Source organism: Glossina fuscipes, unplaced genomic scaffold (assembly GCF_014805625.2).
Source record: "Glossina fuscipes isolate IAEA_lab_2018 unplaced genomic scaffold, Yale_Gfus_2 117, whole genome shotgun sequence".
NCBI classification, from domain to species: Eukaryota; Metazoa; Arthropoda; class Insecta; order Diptera; family Glossinidae; genus Glossina; species Glossina fuscipes.
In genome coordinates, this window is record NW_023998460.1 from 1,265,443 (window position 1) to 1,279,562 (window position 14,120).

Genomic DNA, 14,120 nt, shown 5'->3' on the forward strand with positions numbered 1-14,120 from the left:
CGAAATTACCAAGTTAGGAATTGAGACAGAGTTAGTTATAGGATATGGGTAGTTTGCTGATTAATCGAAGTTAGCAATCGAAAAGTTTCGTCGGAAATGCTCAGCAAACACATTTGAGATTTCAAAATCATCCGAGGAATCAGAGCCATTGAAAGAAACATGAGAGGGATATGTGGAAATTTTTCTTTTAGAGTTACCAATTTAAAAAAGTATTTTAGATTAGCAAACAGAGAGGATTTATTGAACTGAAGGTATCTGCAGTAATAATGGTGGTTGAGGGAGTTAAATCTATGCCTCGCCACCGAGTAAGCGCACAGCCACTTTTCGAAAATTATTTGAAAGCTTGTTTTTCATATTCTTGTAATATTTAATTGTCTTATTAAACACACACCTGCTTCGAGGTCGCGACTGCTTGATCGGAACAGATGCAGCAATAGCTAGATTTAATGTATTGTAGAACGATGACAATAAGCTTTCAATACTTCTGGCTGAGAAATCACGCCTCATATGTGAAAAACGATGTTTTACCAATACAATATTGATTTTATGAAAATCTCAATATTTATTTAAAAACGCTTGATTTGGCACATTAAGGCAGTTCAACGAAGCATCATTCTTATGATGAAAGGAAATGCACATTGCTGGATGATAAGAATTCGCAGGTAAACTAAAAGGTGGACAACAATTTACACTAATCTCAGGGAAATTGACAAAGCAGAGATCAAGCAGTCTACCATTACAATTAGGGGTACGGTTATATTGCACCAAATTATGATCAAACAATTCATTAAAAAAAACAACAGCCCTATCAGACGTTGAAGTAGGAAGCAAACAGCCAGAATTGTCACTGTTATACCGAGTCACTTGAGGCAAGTTGAAGTCACCTAATGCAACGACTACTTCACAAATGAGAGCAGCCTGTTTCTTGTAAATGGAGATATCAGAATTTGGGGCAATATAGGAGCAGGTTACAAATACCTGTTTATTAGGCATTATCGCACGAGTGGCGATAAATTCGAAGTCCGGAGAAGTGGGAAATTCTATTGAATTGGGCGGGACTGACGTAGATATGGCACCACCACCAATGCGATTCACTCAATCATTTCTAAAGACTTGGAAAGAATTATGAAAAAGTTCCGAGGAATGAAGATCGGGTTTTAGCCAAGTTTCAGTGAATGCCAAACAGAAAAACTCCGTGCTCACAGAATTTAGAAAAGTAGAACGAATTTTTGAATTTAGGCCCCTAACATTTTGATAAATGAGAGATAATGGGCCTGAAGAAACATTCAGTTTTTTGAAGGCGACAAGACTATTGCTTTGGTATTACGGGGACGATCGCATGAAATAAATTCCTAATTAAGGATCCTACTGGCCACAGTGGTTTGTTTAACAACATATCACTGTTTTCAGTCGGAACTAGTATTTTAAAAGAGGAGATTGACTGATGGGACTTTCGCCGCCAGATAACTTTTTATATTATCCACTGATGTTTCAAGTGCCAGTCGTGTCACAAAAATTGCTTTTCTTGGAGGAGCTGCCGTCAAGCAAATATCATTAGTTGAAACAGGAGGGTTCGCGGGTGGGGAGTTTAGAGTTGGGGAGAATATAGATGGCGTTATCGCCCTTGCACCAGCAGCTTGTGCGACTTGCCCAGTCTTGTGACCATCGTTCACATTCGAACAGCCAGGGGAAGAGGCTGGTTTATTTTTCTCTTTATTATTTTTAGGCGATGGGACTTGATTAGAGTGAGTGGCGGCTCTGGGCGGAGATACCCTTGCCACTTCAGCGTAGCTTAAAACGGAAGGACTTCCCGGCTTGTTTGTAACTACATTGTTACCAAACGACTCAACAATATTGGAAACATTAACGTTCATTTTAGAGTTAGAGGGAGCAGTAACTTGTACCAACGAATCAGATTTAGAGGAACTAAGAGGTGACGTCCCACACGCTACACTACGAGTAGGTATTTTTCTGGCTTGGGTAGAAGATGAGTGCTCAATAAAACGGCACTCGTCAAACCTAGACTTAATTATCTCAAACTTCTCCCACAAAGAGCCGAGATTTCTACTCAATTCCGAGAAACCATTTCGCGTCTCCGTGAAAAGTCTGTAGAAATCAATGTCCCGCTGCCTACAGTCAGGACATGACCATCTTAAGCCTTTGGAAGGGTCAGCGACTGCGTCAGCAGCACGGCCGAGAATACTGGCACACTTTGCGTGAAGAAAAAAATTCAAAAGAATCCACTACTCTAAGTTTATTTACAAATTTAAGAAATTTAATAAAACTTCTCCGTTACGTTGTCACTGTAACAAGAGAGCAAAAGAACAAGAGAAAGCAAAACCAAACTGGAAGCACGAAAAAAAGAGAAAATTTTCTTTTAAATTTTCTCTTAAATTACACGTAAGACCTGCACTACTAAAGCAACGGAATACAAGCCAAGAGAAAAGCTATTCACACCAAAGGAAGAAAATAAAAAAAAATTTTAAAAAACTGTAAAGAAAAAACTACATAAGATTCGAAAGAGATTTACTATTGCGATCACAATCACAAAAATTTTAATGAAATTAGTGAATTTTTACACTTTTAACCTTTTATACTTTTACGTAAACCAAGTTTTAAACGCGTATAAAACGAAAACAAAAAAATTTTAGCAATAAAACTAACAAAAGCGTACGATCTCGCGCGCGTCAGTTGCCAGACTTGGCAACATAATTCTTCAAATATAAGCATTCTTTAATCATATGGTATTAATTTCTTAGGAAGACTTAGCAAGAGTAAACATACGCTAATTAAATCACAACACATTTGTTCATATTAAGGCGATTTGTATTCAGGCAAAAGTCAATTCATATCAAACCCATGCAAGACAAAAATTTCCAAATCCAAAGTGATTAATAAAATTTTACGCTTATTTTCTTTGCATTATGTATGTGTGTTTTGAATATTAATATGATCTTGATATTTACTTTAAAAAAATTTATCAAAATTAATTTATATTAACAAGATTTCATGAGAAAATCTATATAAAATTGCATGTAAGCTTATTTAATATTTTTAAATTTTAATTTATTTCTTTTCTATAAATTTTAAAAATTATTGGAAAAAATTTTCCTGAGATTGCACAGCATCCAATATAACAAATGTGTAAAACTCCTCGTCGTCTCTTGCCGGTATCTTTTTCTCCCCTTTTCTATCTATCGTCCGTCAAAAACAAGAAAGGAAGTGTTCCCAAAAGCCTGTCAAAATCTCCACAACGTTAAACTGCTTACGTGAGTGAACAGAAATTAATAATAAGTACAACCACAATCACATGTTACAATATCTTATCTCGCGAAATAGACCTTCACGATTGACACCTTGAATGCATAGTGATGCAGACCCACGTCGTATTTTTGAAACCTCATATCTCTTTATATATAAACTTCTGCATAGTACTTTTTTTAATTTTATCAAACTTATTTTATCATTTCCGAACACAGTTAGTTTCTTTGGCAGTTTTTTCTTGATTAAAATTTCATTTCGGCGGGTGTTTCGAAATACAATTATTTGTATAAAAACTAACGAAGAGATGTACGAAAAATTGTTTTCAGATAGAAACAAGTTAAGACTAACAAATAATATTTATATTTTTGTATGCAATACAGAAATATACTAATAATTTGCCCCTACTGATCACTAATCGTTCAAGAAAAATCCAACATTTGACAATTTTTATTTTCATGAAAACTAGTCGATTTTCAAAGAAATGAAATTGCTAAAACTTGTAAAACCAAATCCACTTTCATAATGTTTTATGTGTAGTTTACACATAAGCAGGTACAACAGCAGAATGACGAGGACGAACATTACACGACCCTAAGAGCATGCAAAGTTTGAAAGAAGAAGAGGACATGATAGGCGAACTAGGCGTAGTCTTATCTGGAAAAACATCACTTGTCTTATGGTGCCTCTAAAATAACCCAAGAACCTAGGACATTTGAAAATAGCCACACTAGATACGCGTTACAAATGCTTCGTCCATTACTTTACTTTTGATTTTCTTCAAAAAATTGTAGATGATTTTGAGGTCATAAAAAACATATATTGTAATATAATGAGAATTATTATTAGTATTATTTATGTTTGAAGTAAATTTGCAGAATTCACCGATCGATTTTGCACAACGAACGAGTTTTTTGATGTAGAAATACATGAATATGTTTTTTTTTTAATTAAAGGAATATTCTTACATGGTTTTTTTTATTATTTTTTCCGTTAACATTTTTGGATTGACTAAAATTTTTTTTTTTTTTAATGAAAATTTTGGGTCCCTTGCGAGGCTTTTAACAAGCTTGTCATGCATGTACGTTGGACTCGAGATTTCTTTATTATTAATCTTTTGTCTTAACAGTACGGTCTATGGATAGCTTGAGAATGTCATTGTGCATAATGTTCATACTCTAGGAGTATCAAGCCTTCTGATGCTCTTCAGATAACAATTCGTTCCCTCCATCTTAGAGTTTCCGATTCTTCCATATTGACACGTCCAAAGAACAGAAGCGGTTCAACAGTTTTCCTGTGCGTTAAGAGGGTAAAGCGATAAGCGTTAAGTTTTGGTAAAGCGAAAGTTTGCCTTCTTTGTCTGATATTTATAACAGATCTCATCACGTACCGTTTATTCCTAAATTCGGTCTTGTATGATCGCTTGCTGAAGGAAATTGACGAATAACTTTTCTATACAGCTGGTCGTTAATGAGCACCAGAAAGAGACAAGGAGAAAGAAAAGGGCCATGCGGTACACCTGCATTTAATTATTCGTTTGAAGCCGATTACAACTCTTATCGAAACCTCATTTAAGAATCTCTACATAAATCGCGCGAAAATGCCGTCGACACCAAATACAATCAGCTTGGAGACAAGAGCACAATACTGTACTCTTCCGAATGTCTTCGAGATGTCTGGAGAAACGACCTTACTTTCGTCTAAGTAGCTGACGACAGCATTCCATTTGGGATGGAGTAAGGCATTAAGCCAACTATGAACCGTTTATTGCGAAAGTCATGCTATTTATCGCTAATTAGGCCGTTAGATTTCAACGTTTTCGTCAGATGATAATTCACCACGGTCTCCCTTTTTCGAGCCGCTGCAGATTCATCCTGTTTTTCATAGCGGTTCGCACCTTTTCCGCGGAGATAAGACGGTGCAGCTCCTCCCACATTTTTCCGGCCAGTTGTTCGTACTTGCCTTTAATCGGCTGCCCTGGTATTACCACAAGTCCGGGTAGTCTCGAAGTATACGGCTGAGTACATCGTGGAATTGTTTATCGACAGCGGTCATACTCGTTGAGTATGTCACATATAATTGAAATAATAATTCATTTTTCAAAAATTAATTTAGTCGAATCAAATTCAAAAGCAAGACTTATAGCACTAGCATCTAAAGCTGTCGGCTTTGCAAAAGAATTATTATGTCATACAATCGAGATGATACAACAGAGCAGGCATAAAAATTAATGATTTTTTATTTAACATTATTACTTTAGTGGCAACGTTCGCACAAGGAGTTGCTCTAATTGCAACAAAGCATCAGAATCAAAATTTCTGCAAACTACTATCCTTGTTGCATTCATTCCCATAAGCTTATTAATTATCCACCCATCCCATCCCATAAGCTTATTAATTATATACCCATCCCATCCCATAAGCTTATTAATTATTGGTGCAGGTATAACACGAATAGAGTATAAAAAATATTTAAGTCAACCGCTTTCTTGTGCATAAAACTTCGGAGCAGTTCAATTAAGCTTTTGCATAGAAATATATATATATATATAGAAAACCTATATATATCTAGAAAATTGAAAAAGAGCGTTAAAGGAAACCATGGTGCGTCTTCACGATATCAACGAAGGCAGGTATGCTTGTGGCAACTACTACATAGCGTAAACATTGGCAATTGTGAAAAATCTGCATGTCAACATTTATGTCTGCTTGTTCTTCTCCTTTTTGTAAATTTCGTACGCAAAGATGGTGATAAAAGATTTCCACAAACGTCTGTGTTATATGAAGACATCTGTGAACTTTTACAAGAAATAACAATAAAAACTTAATATATGAACAATTTTTTAATCGCCAATTTAAACATTAAGCAAATTGACCTTTAAATAATTATCAAATTAATTAACTTCAAAAATGCTTTTGTTTCTGTTGAAGAAGTTGTTAAGAATGAGCGCGCACACGAAAAGTTCACCTATCGTAATGTTGACTTGGATCAGATATGTCCAATTATTATTATTATATTATTTTCATGAAAAAATCTTGAGTTGTTTCCTCGTCAAGAGAGTTTGAGCAACATCCTGAAATAACATAACTATTACCTTTTAGTTTTTAGCGCGTATTATGCGTTGATGTTAATCACGAATTGTGTTTTCTTTATTAGGCACATAATTTCTTCTTTTATTTCATTTCTTAATTGCTTTATAAGTTTTTAAAAGTGTTCAAATAAGGTTTTTGTGTGTTTATTGCTAAAACTGAACATCGCGGATATCATACGTGTTTTCTTTAAGTACAACAAAAAAAAAAAAAAATTGAAAACATTTGAATATCCTTAGTAGTTTCTGTAATAGACACTGTAACGGGGGGAAAAAAAAGAAAAGGCAAACTTTGGCAACTTTGAAAGAGCGACAAGCGGCGCGAAGAAAAAAGAAACTTCGGCAACTTTAAAAGAAAAAGAAAAAAGAAAAAAGAAAAAAACGAGGAAAAAATGCGGCTTTCGTTAGAATTTTGCTTGTAAATTTTTTTGGAATAAAATTAAAATACATGTTGTGCTATTGCTACTTCAAGACAAATAATTTCAGTGAATGATAATGAAAGTGAATTTATAAGAATTAGAGAAAGAATAAATCCCGAATATTTTTTATTGGAAAAATATGAAAAAATTGTAAACTGAAAAGGCTTCGATAATTTTAGTAAAGCCGGACTAATTGGAACGCTATTCATTGTTCACATACAAAAGCACAAGGTCACTAAGGTCAAGGAACTTTGAAGTTATACAAAGGTGCAAAAAGAAAAACAACGAAAATCAAGAAGAACTAACGTTTGCGTCGGAGGGCAGGAATCAACGATCGCTCGGTTGTGGCCATTAAAAATTGGAGGATGAATGTGCAGCTCATTAATGCAAATGAGAAGGAGGAAAGTTTTAAAAAAGAAAGGCGTAAATTGATTTAGCTAAATTGTTGGTCGGCTGCGGGTGTTGTACGAGAGTCCTTTAAATAAGAAGAGATTAATTGAAATTAAAGAAGAGATAGCTATATGCGTTAAACAAGGGAGCAATATAAGAGTTTTCTAATTTTTTAATAAAAAAAACCGACAAACAATGTCTTCGTACATTTTTAAGAACTGTGTCTTATAAAAAGGGAAGAAAATCTCAAAGCCCAAGAAAAAAATAAGAAAAAAGAAAAGAAAGGGGAAAAATTGACGAGCTAATGTACAAGAAGGAGTGTAAAACACAAAAGAATCGATAAAACGTTAAAAGAGCATTCCTCTTCACACCGGTTTATGCGTGGTATCTCTAAGTGGTCGAAACAATAATTGACAATTCTTTTGAGTTATATTTCCTAAATATTAAACAATTTTTTTTTTTAATTTTAAAACCTATAATTTGTTAACAAACCTTTTAGCTGCGGCGATGCGCATCTACGTGGTTGTTAGTTTTGGTAAGTTTATTTATAAAATCGATTAATAACCATTGTTCATTTTGAAAATTTTGTTTTGAATTATTGAATTAAAACATTATAACACTTTCGTTGGAAAATAAAATAAAAGAAATGTATTATTATTAAAGTTTAAAACACTGGTAAGATTTCCTGTGGATGACGGAGGGGCGAGGTAAAAGTAGTATGGTTAGGGCGTGGATTAAATTAGTCAAAAGTTTTCCATTTTATTAGTAAACATGTTTTATTAAAAATAATGAAATATTGTAGGGAAGGATGAACCTAACACGTATCTGAATGCATTTTATTTGGACACACCCCATCCCACGAGCCAGGCCGGAAAACATGAGAACAAAAAGAAAGCTAAAAACAACCAAGAACATCCGTGCATAGGTTGAATTCTCGAAACGTTACATTTCCCAAACCTTTTCAAGTGGGTGTTTATTCCACAAATATCTAAATAATAGACAACCATAAGGCATAATAGCCCCGGGGCCGCCAATTAAAAACTCGAATAAATTTTATCTATTAGCTGAGACATCCCCCCAAAGAAAAGCAATTAAAAATTCCGACTTTCCGGTGTTGCCAATTAGTGACATCACTCCTATTGACAAAAAATATATTGTCATTTCTTCAACCGATGTTAGAGTAACAATATCCCAAATTAGCTCTTTTGCCATAAAAAAAGGCCTAGATAACATTACAACATACATAGACTCTATCTCTATTCTACGCGATGGGAATTTACTGGTCCTCGCTGGGAACCCGCGCGCAACTGAAAAGCTCATAAAATCGCAATCTTTAGCTAATCTGTGTTTTGTGTGCTGTTTCCGCTAAACTGCATGAAAAACTTAACTCAGCTAGAGGCGTAATTTATACCCCGTGTTTAAAGCATGTGAAAGATGAAATTGTTCGCGAAATGGGCTATCAAGGAGTGACTGAAGTATATAAATTCACCGAACCAAATGATGACGGAAAAACTCACTCTCCTACAGGTAGAATTATTTTAACCTTTGATCGCTACTGATTACCGCGAACAGTTGATGTGGCGTGGTATAAATGCAAAGTAGAACTATACATTCCTATTCTAAAAGTGCCAACTCCTAGATCATACGGCAAAAAGGTGCTCCATCTTGTGCTAACTGTGGTCTTCCTCCACATGCTGAAAGCTGTACCCGTAGTTTCTGCATAAATTGCAGTCATGAACACTCAGCGTTAGACAAACAATGCCCACGCTTTGTACAGATGCGTGAAATACTAAAAATCAAAACAGAAGATTACTGTAGCATGGGCGAAGCGCGACGCAAATACCGGGAAAGAAATCCATGTGTATCTCCTTCCAATGAAAAACCCGTTCCACCATTAACCAAAAATTATATTGAGAAACCAGTTCCATCACCCGCCAAAGATAATATTGAAAAATACCAAAGCAACACCAAATATTGAAAAAATTAAAATAACAACATATATGCTAAAATCTAATAGACTAAATTCCCCAGAATCTCCAGCTCTCAACTTTAGTCAACAAATTACCAGCTGTTATGAAACCAATATGCATCCAAAATCTATTCTTTCATCCATTAATCAACCTAATGCACGTTTCATTCTTATATATACAAGTTAAGGACCATCCTAATAAAAAGAACAAACTTACGAACCACCCTCACAATTACAATAAACAGACCTAAAGTGTCATGTTAAGTTAATATAAACAAGTAGGCATTGGGTTCTCAACTTTCTTTCCTCGAGAACTCTCGTATTAGATTCATATACAGTCGAAGTTTGTGGAGGCTTACCTCAAGCTAGCTGTCTCAGCCCAGTTCTCTTCAATTTATACACAGCCGGTTTACATCAATTACAGGACAATTCTACCCATTTATTTCAATATGCTGACGATTTCCGCATCATCTCTGCTGGAAAATCATTAATGGAAGCAGTCCGTAACCTCGACACTAAAGCCAATCTTTTTCACAAACTTTGTGCAGACTTAAATCTAACTTTCAACCCGGAAAAATCAAAAGTCATTCGCTTTGCTAAGGGTCCCAAAAAAATTTTTTACATTACAATCAATGGTATAAAAATCAGTCCGTCTTCCTCTTTTAAATTTTTGGGCAGAATAATCAACTCAAGTTTAACCATGCATGAGCATTACAAGGATAGCCTCGAAAATTGCAACACAGGCTCAAATGTCATCAAACTTCTGACCAACATTCACACCGAACTCCCACCTAGGAAAGCATTAAACGTTTACAAATCTATTGTTAGATCCAAAATTGAATATCCCTACTCTACATCGTGTAACGCTCCTGCGTATACATTAAAAAAAATACAAACCTTTCAACACTCAATCCTAAGACGTTGTACCGGTTTGTCCCCCTCAACACCAACATCAATTTTACGTTCCATCTCTTATGAACTCCCCGTTGCTAAGAGAATTTATCTTGTAACTGCAAAAGAACTTCTCAAGGTAAAAATCTTCAAACCTGCCTTCTTTGACGAGGTCGCTTCCAGACACAATCATGTCATCAGTAGTTACTCTAACTGCTTCAAAAAATTCGGTAACATCTTCAATAAAGTTAACTCAATACCCTCCTGGAATAATATTATTCATGATAAATGCGTAGTTGAATTAAACTTACTTAATTCAATCACCAACTCAAAAAAAAATCGATCAGGGTCTTGTCTTCGAATCGCTTGTCTGCAAAAACTTAACCACTTCGTCGAAAATAACTTCAAAATATACGGATGGATCTATCAATTCGGACATCTCTAGTTTTTCAATTATTGAATACCCAAACTTACTTATAGGAAAATTCAAAGTTCTACAAGAACTATCATCCACTTTCATTGAACTTCTGGCCATCAGACAAGCAATCATCCATGCATCTGAAATTAAGCTGAAAAAATTTGTAGTTTTCTCTGACAGCAAATCTGCTCTAATTTTAATCAAGAACAAAGACCCATTCAATAAGTATGTCTTCGATATCTACAACCTTTTAAAAGACCCAAGTATTGAAAAATGCCACATCATCTGGATCCCAGGTCACTGCGGTTTTAGTATCAATGATAAAGCTGACTTCCATGCTCGTCAAGCTAGGTTCGATGTTACAGTTTTGTCCATAAACTACCCCCCCAGCGAAGCTTTTCTGCTAGTCAAAAAACTCATCATAAAAGAATGGAAAGATGAATATCATGTTTTAGCTAGAGAAAAATGTGACCGGCTGTTCTACAAAATTTACCCTTTTTTGACACCCACGCTTCTACCTAAAGGAAAATTCACAACATGGGAATTTATAGTTCTTCACCGTCTTATGAGTAATCACACCTACGAGAAGGTCTATTTTAAAATGATCAAAGTCTCCTCCTCTGACATCTGTGAGGATTGCAATATTACTGAGTCTGCCGAGCACCTTATTTTTGAGTGCAGGAAGTTTGACATCCTTAGACAATCTTTCAGTATATTTAACCTGTATAACAATTTATATGAAATTTTTCGTGCTGGTAACTTTAGACATTTGAAGCAACTGACTGCCTTTATCAAATCAGCTGAGTTTTCATTCTAATTTTACATTTAGTATTTCTATTACAATCACGAATCGCCTACACGTTTTCTTTTATCGGCATTATTAGCCGGATCTTGATAGTACAGTACCAAGTACGGTGATTTATGGATTGACAGCGGAACAGAGCCTCTCATATCGAACACTCTGCCACATCAGTCTACCTATGCTTAAATTTTTTCATCAATCGCTCTCAACTTCGTTTCTGGATTATGGATCCAACATTAACTTAACTGGTGCAATCCATCTCTAAACAAACAAAAAAAAAAAAAAAAAAAAAAGTTAATATAAACACTTCTTATATAAAGTTAACGTAAACACTTCTCACCGATATCCAATGGCACTCTACCAAAAAACATCTCCCACAGATATCTCATTTCACCCTATAATAAAAATAAATGCTGACTGTGGATTATTGGTTAAACCGAGGTTTCCTGTTTTATAAATCAATAAGAAAAGTTAGTCTCTTTATCAACTATCCATTTAACAACAAGTTCCAAACCAAAAAAATAAATTGTTAAATTAAAATAAAATACAAAAAATAAAATTGCGTTTGATTAATAAACCCAAGGAAATAAAAATAATTTAACTTACATCTTAAATTGAGACAGTTAAGGGGCTTCTTAAAAGATCTATTGAGAAGTTTAATAAAGGAGGAAAATTCATGGAGTGATTAAAGAGAGAGGGACGGTAGGCGAGAATTGAAAAAGTGATTGAGAATGGGAAAGAATTGCCGTGACGGCAAATCTTGGGCCGTGGCCGCGGGAGTTTTAATTTGCGACCCAGAATGAATGTCGATTACAAAATTTTTATTTTCATGCAAAAGTACAAAATATTCAATATATATATTCAATATATTATGTATATGTATCTATACGGTATTTACGTAGAATATATTTGTGTACATACATAAACAAAAATTATCTCACAAGTTAAGAAGGAGTAAATCAAAGATACTATATACGCTTAATACTAAAGTTTTCATGACGGTCAGAGGCTTATTTGACGGAGCAACAAAGCAGAACAATTCGAATAAACATCTCTGAGTAATTCAAACAATAGGACGAAGTTTGTCTTTTTTTGGTGTAAAATCTTCCGTATTATTTAAAAACAAAATGAAATTGTTACATATTAATATAGCGACCAAATTAAAAGTAAAAGACAAACATTTCAATCTTTTTTCTTAACAAAGTACCCAAGTATAAATAATAATTCACCAGTCATCGTTAAAAATACGATAAGCTTCTTATCGCTTCGTATGATTTCAGCAACAGCTTCATAATATTAGTTTGAGGAAAAAGAAATCCATTATTTTTATATAAACATCAGAACTTTATTTAACATGCTTCGGATTGTCCGATTTGGGTCAAATATGCACCGTTTTGTTGTATGATCTGTTGCCATTTTAAAGGTAACTTCAAAATGCCTCTCTCATAGAAGTCCTGGTTTCTATTTGCAAAAAACTCTAGTAGTCGATTTTCACAATCCTCCCTCGATTCCAATTTTTTATCATTAAAGAAATTTTGCAATGCAAGAAAAAGATGATAATCGCTTGGTGCCAAGTCCAGACTGGATGCATTAAAACTTCCCAACCAAGCTCCCGAAGTTTCTGGCGAGTCACTGTAGATGTGTGTGGCCTAGCGTTGTCCTGGTGGAACACGACACCTCTCCTGTTAGCCAATTCTGGCTGTTTCTGGTCAATCGCTATCTTCAAACGGTCCGGTTGTTGACAGTAGAGATCATAATTTAGCGTTTGGCCATATGGAAGCAACTCATAATAAATAATCCCCTTCCAGTCCCACCAAATGCACAGCAAAACCTTCTTGGCCGTTTGAGGTGCTTCACCGCTCTTTGACCACGATCGTTTTCGCACAGGGTTATCGTATGTGATCCATTTCTCATCTCCAGTCACCATCCGTTTAAGAAATGGGTCTATCTCATTCCGTTTGGCCAAGGCTTCGCAGATGGAAATTCGATCCATCATGTTTTTTTCTGTTAATTGGTGTGGCACCTAAACATCGAGCTTCTTTTTGAATCCAGCTTTGTGTAAATGGTTTAAGACTGTTTTATGGTCGATTTTTAGCTCCTGGGCGATGTTACGACTGCTAACATGCCGGTCAACTTCGATCATTTTTCCGATTTTATCGACAATTTCGACGAGCAGCCTACCTATGCGAGTTGCATCTTTAACATCAAAAATTCCTGAACGGAATCTACGAAACCAAAATTGCACATAATTGGCATCGGAACCATAAACACCATTCACAATTTTAGCCGCCTGGCTTGCATTTTCGCCTTTGTCAAAGAAAAACTGTAAAATGTACCGAAGTTTCTCTTTGTTCACTTCCATTTTTAACACGCTGTAACTCACAACTGAATGCACCAAACAAAAAACAGCAAAAGAATTTTTTTTACTGCGAAATGTCACCTTTCCAACGAGCATAGCTCTGAAATTGTTTGATCGATAGGTTACGAGAAATCTATCAGTGCAGCCATCTACCGAAAAAATAATGGATTTCTTTTTCCCCAAACTAATATGATGTAATATAATAATGCGGGTCGTATAATTTGTAAGCCAATCGAAATAATCGAGTAATTGGCAAGAAACCGCCCAATGTGCTGACATTTAATAAACCTATGCCATAATAGCTCAAATATCCAAACCAAACATGCCCATAAAAACGGAAAGTAACAAAACGATATCCAAATGATAGCTATTATTGAAATTTTAAAAATGTATTCTTCGTTTGACAGATACTAAGAAAAACGTATGGCCATTTACATGACATTTGCTTGATGGCAGTTCCTTCCAGAAAAGCAATATTTGTGTCAAGACTGGCACCTGAAACATCGGTGGATAACATAAATAG

At 35.1% G+C, this 14,120-nt stretch overlaps 1 protein-coding gene across 7 annotated transcripts in view; it reads left to right on the top strand.

Moving 5' to 3' along the window:
* The window catches only part of LOC119640299 (angiopoietin-2), a 175,250-nt gene that overhangs the window by 140,539 nt on the left and 20,591 nt on the right, over positions 1–14,120 (top strand). Inside the window, exon 1 of one of the 7 annotated variants that reach the window (XM_038038224.1) lies at positions 5,567–7,693. The exons of the other annotated variants lie outside the window; for them this stretch is intronic. The gene's annotated coding sequence lies outside the window, so the exon portion shown is untranslated. Of the gene's footprint in view, positions 1–5,566; positions 7,694–14,120 lie in introns of those variants that run through there. 7 annotated transcript variants of the gene reach the window in all.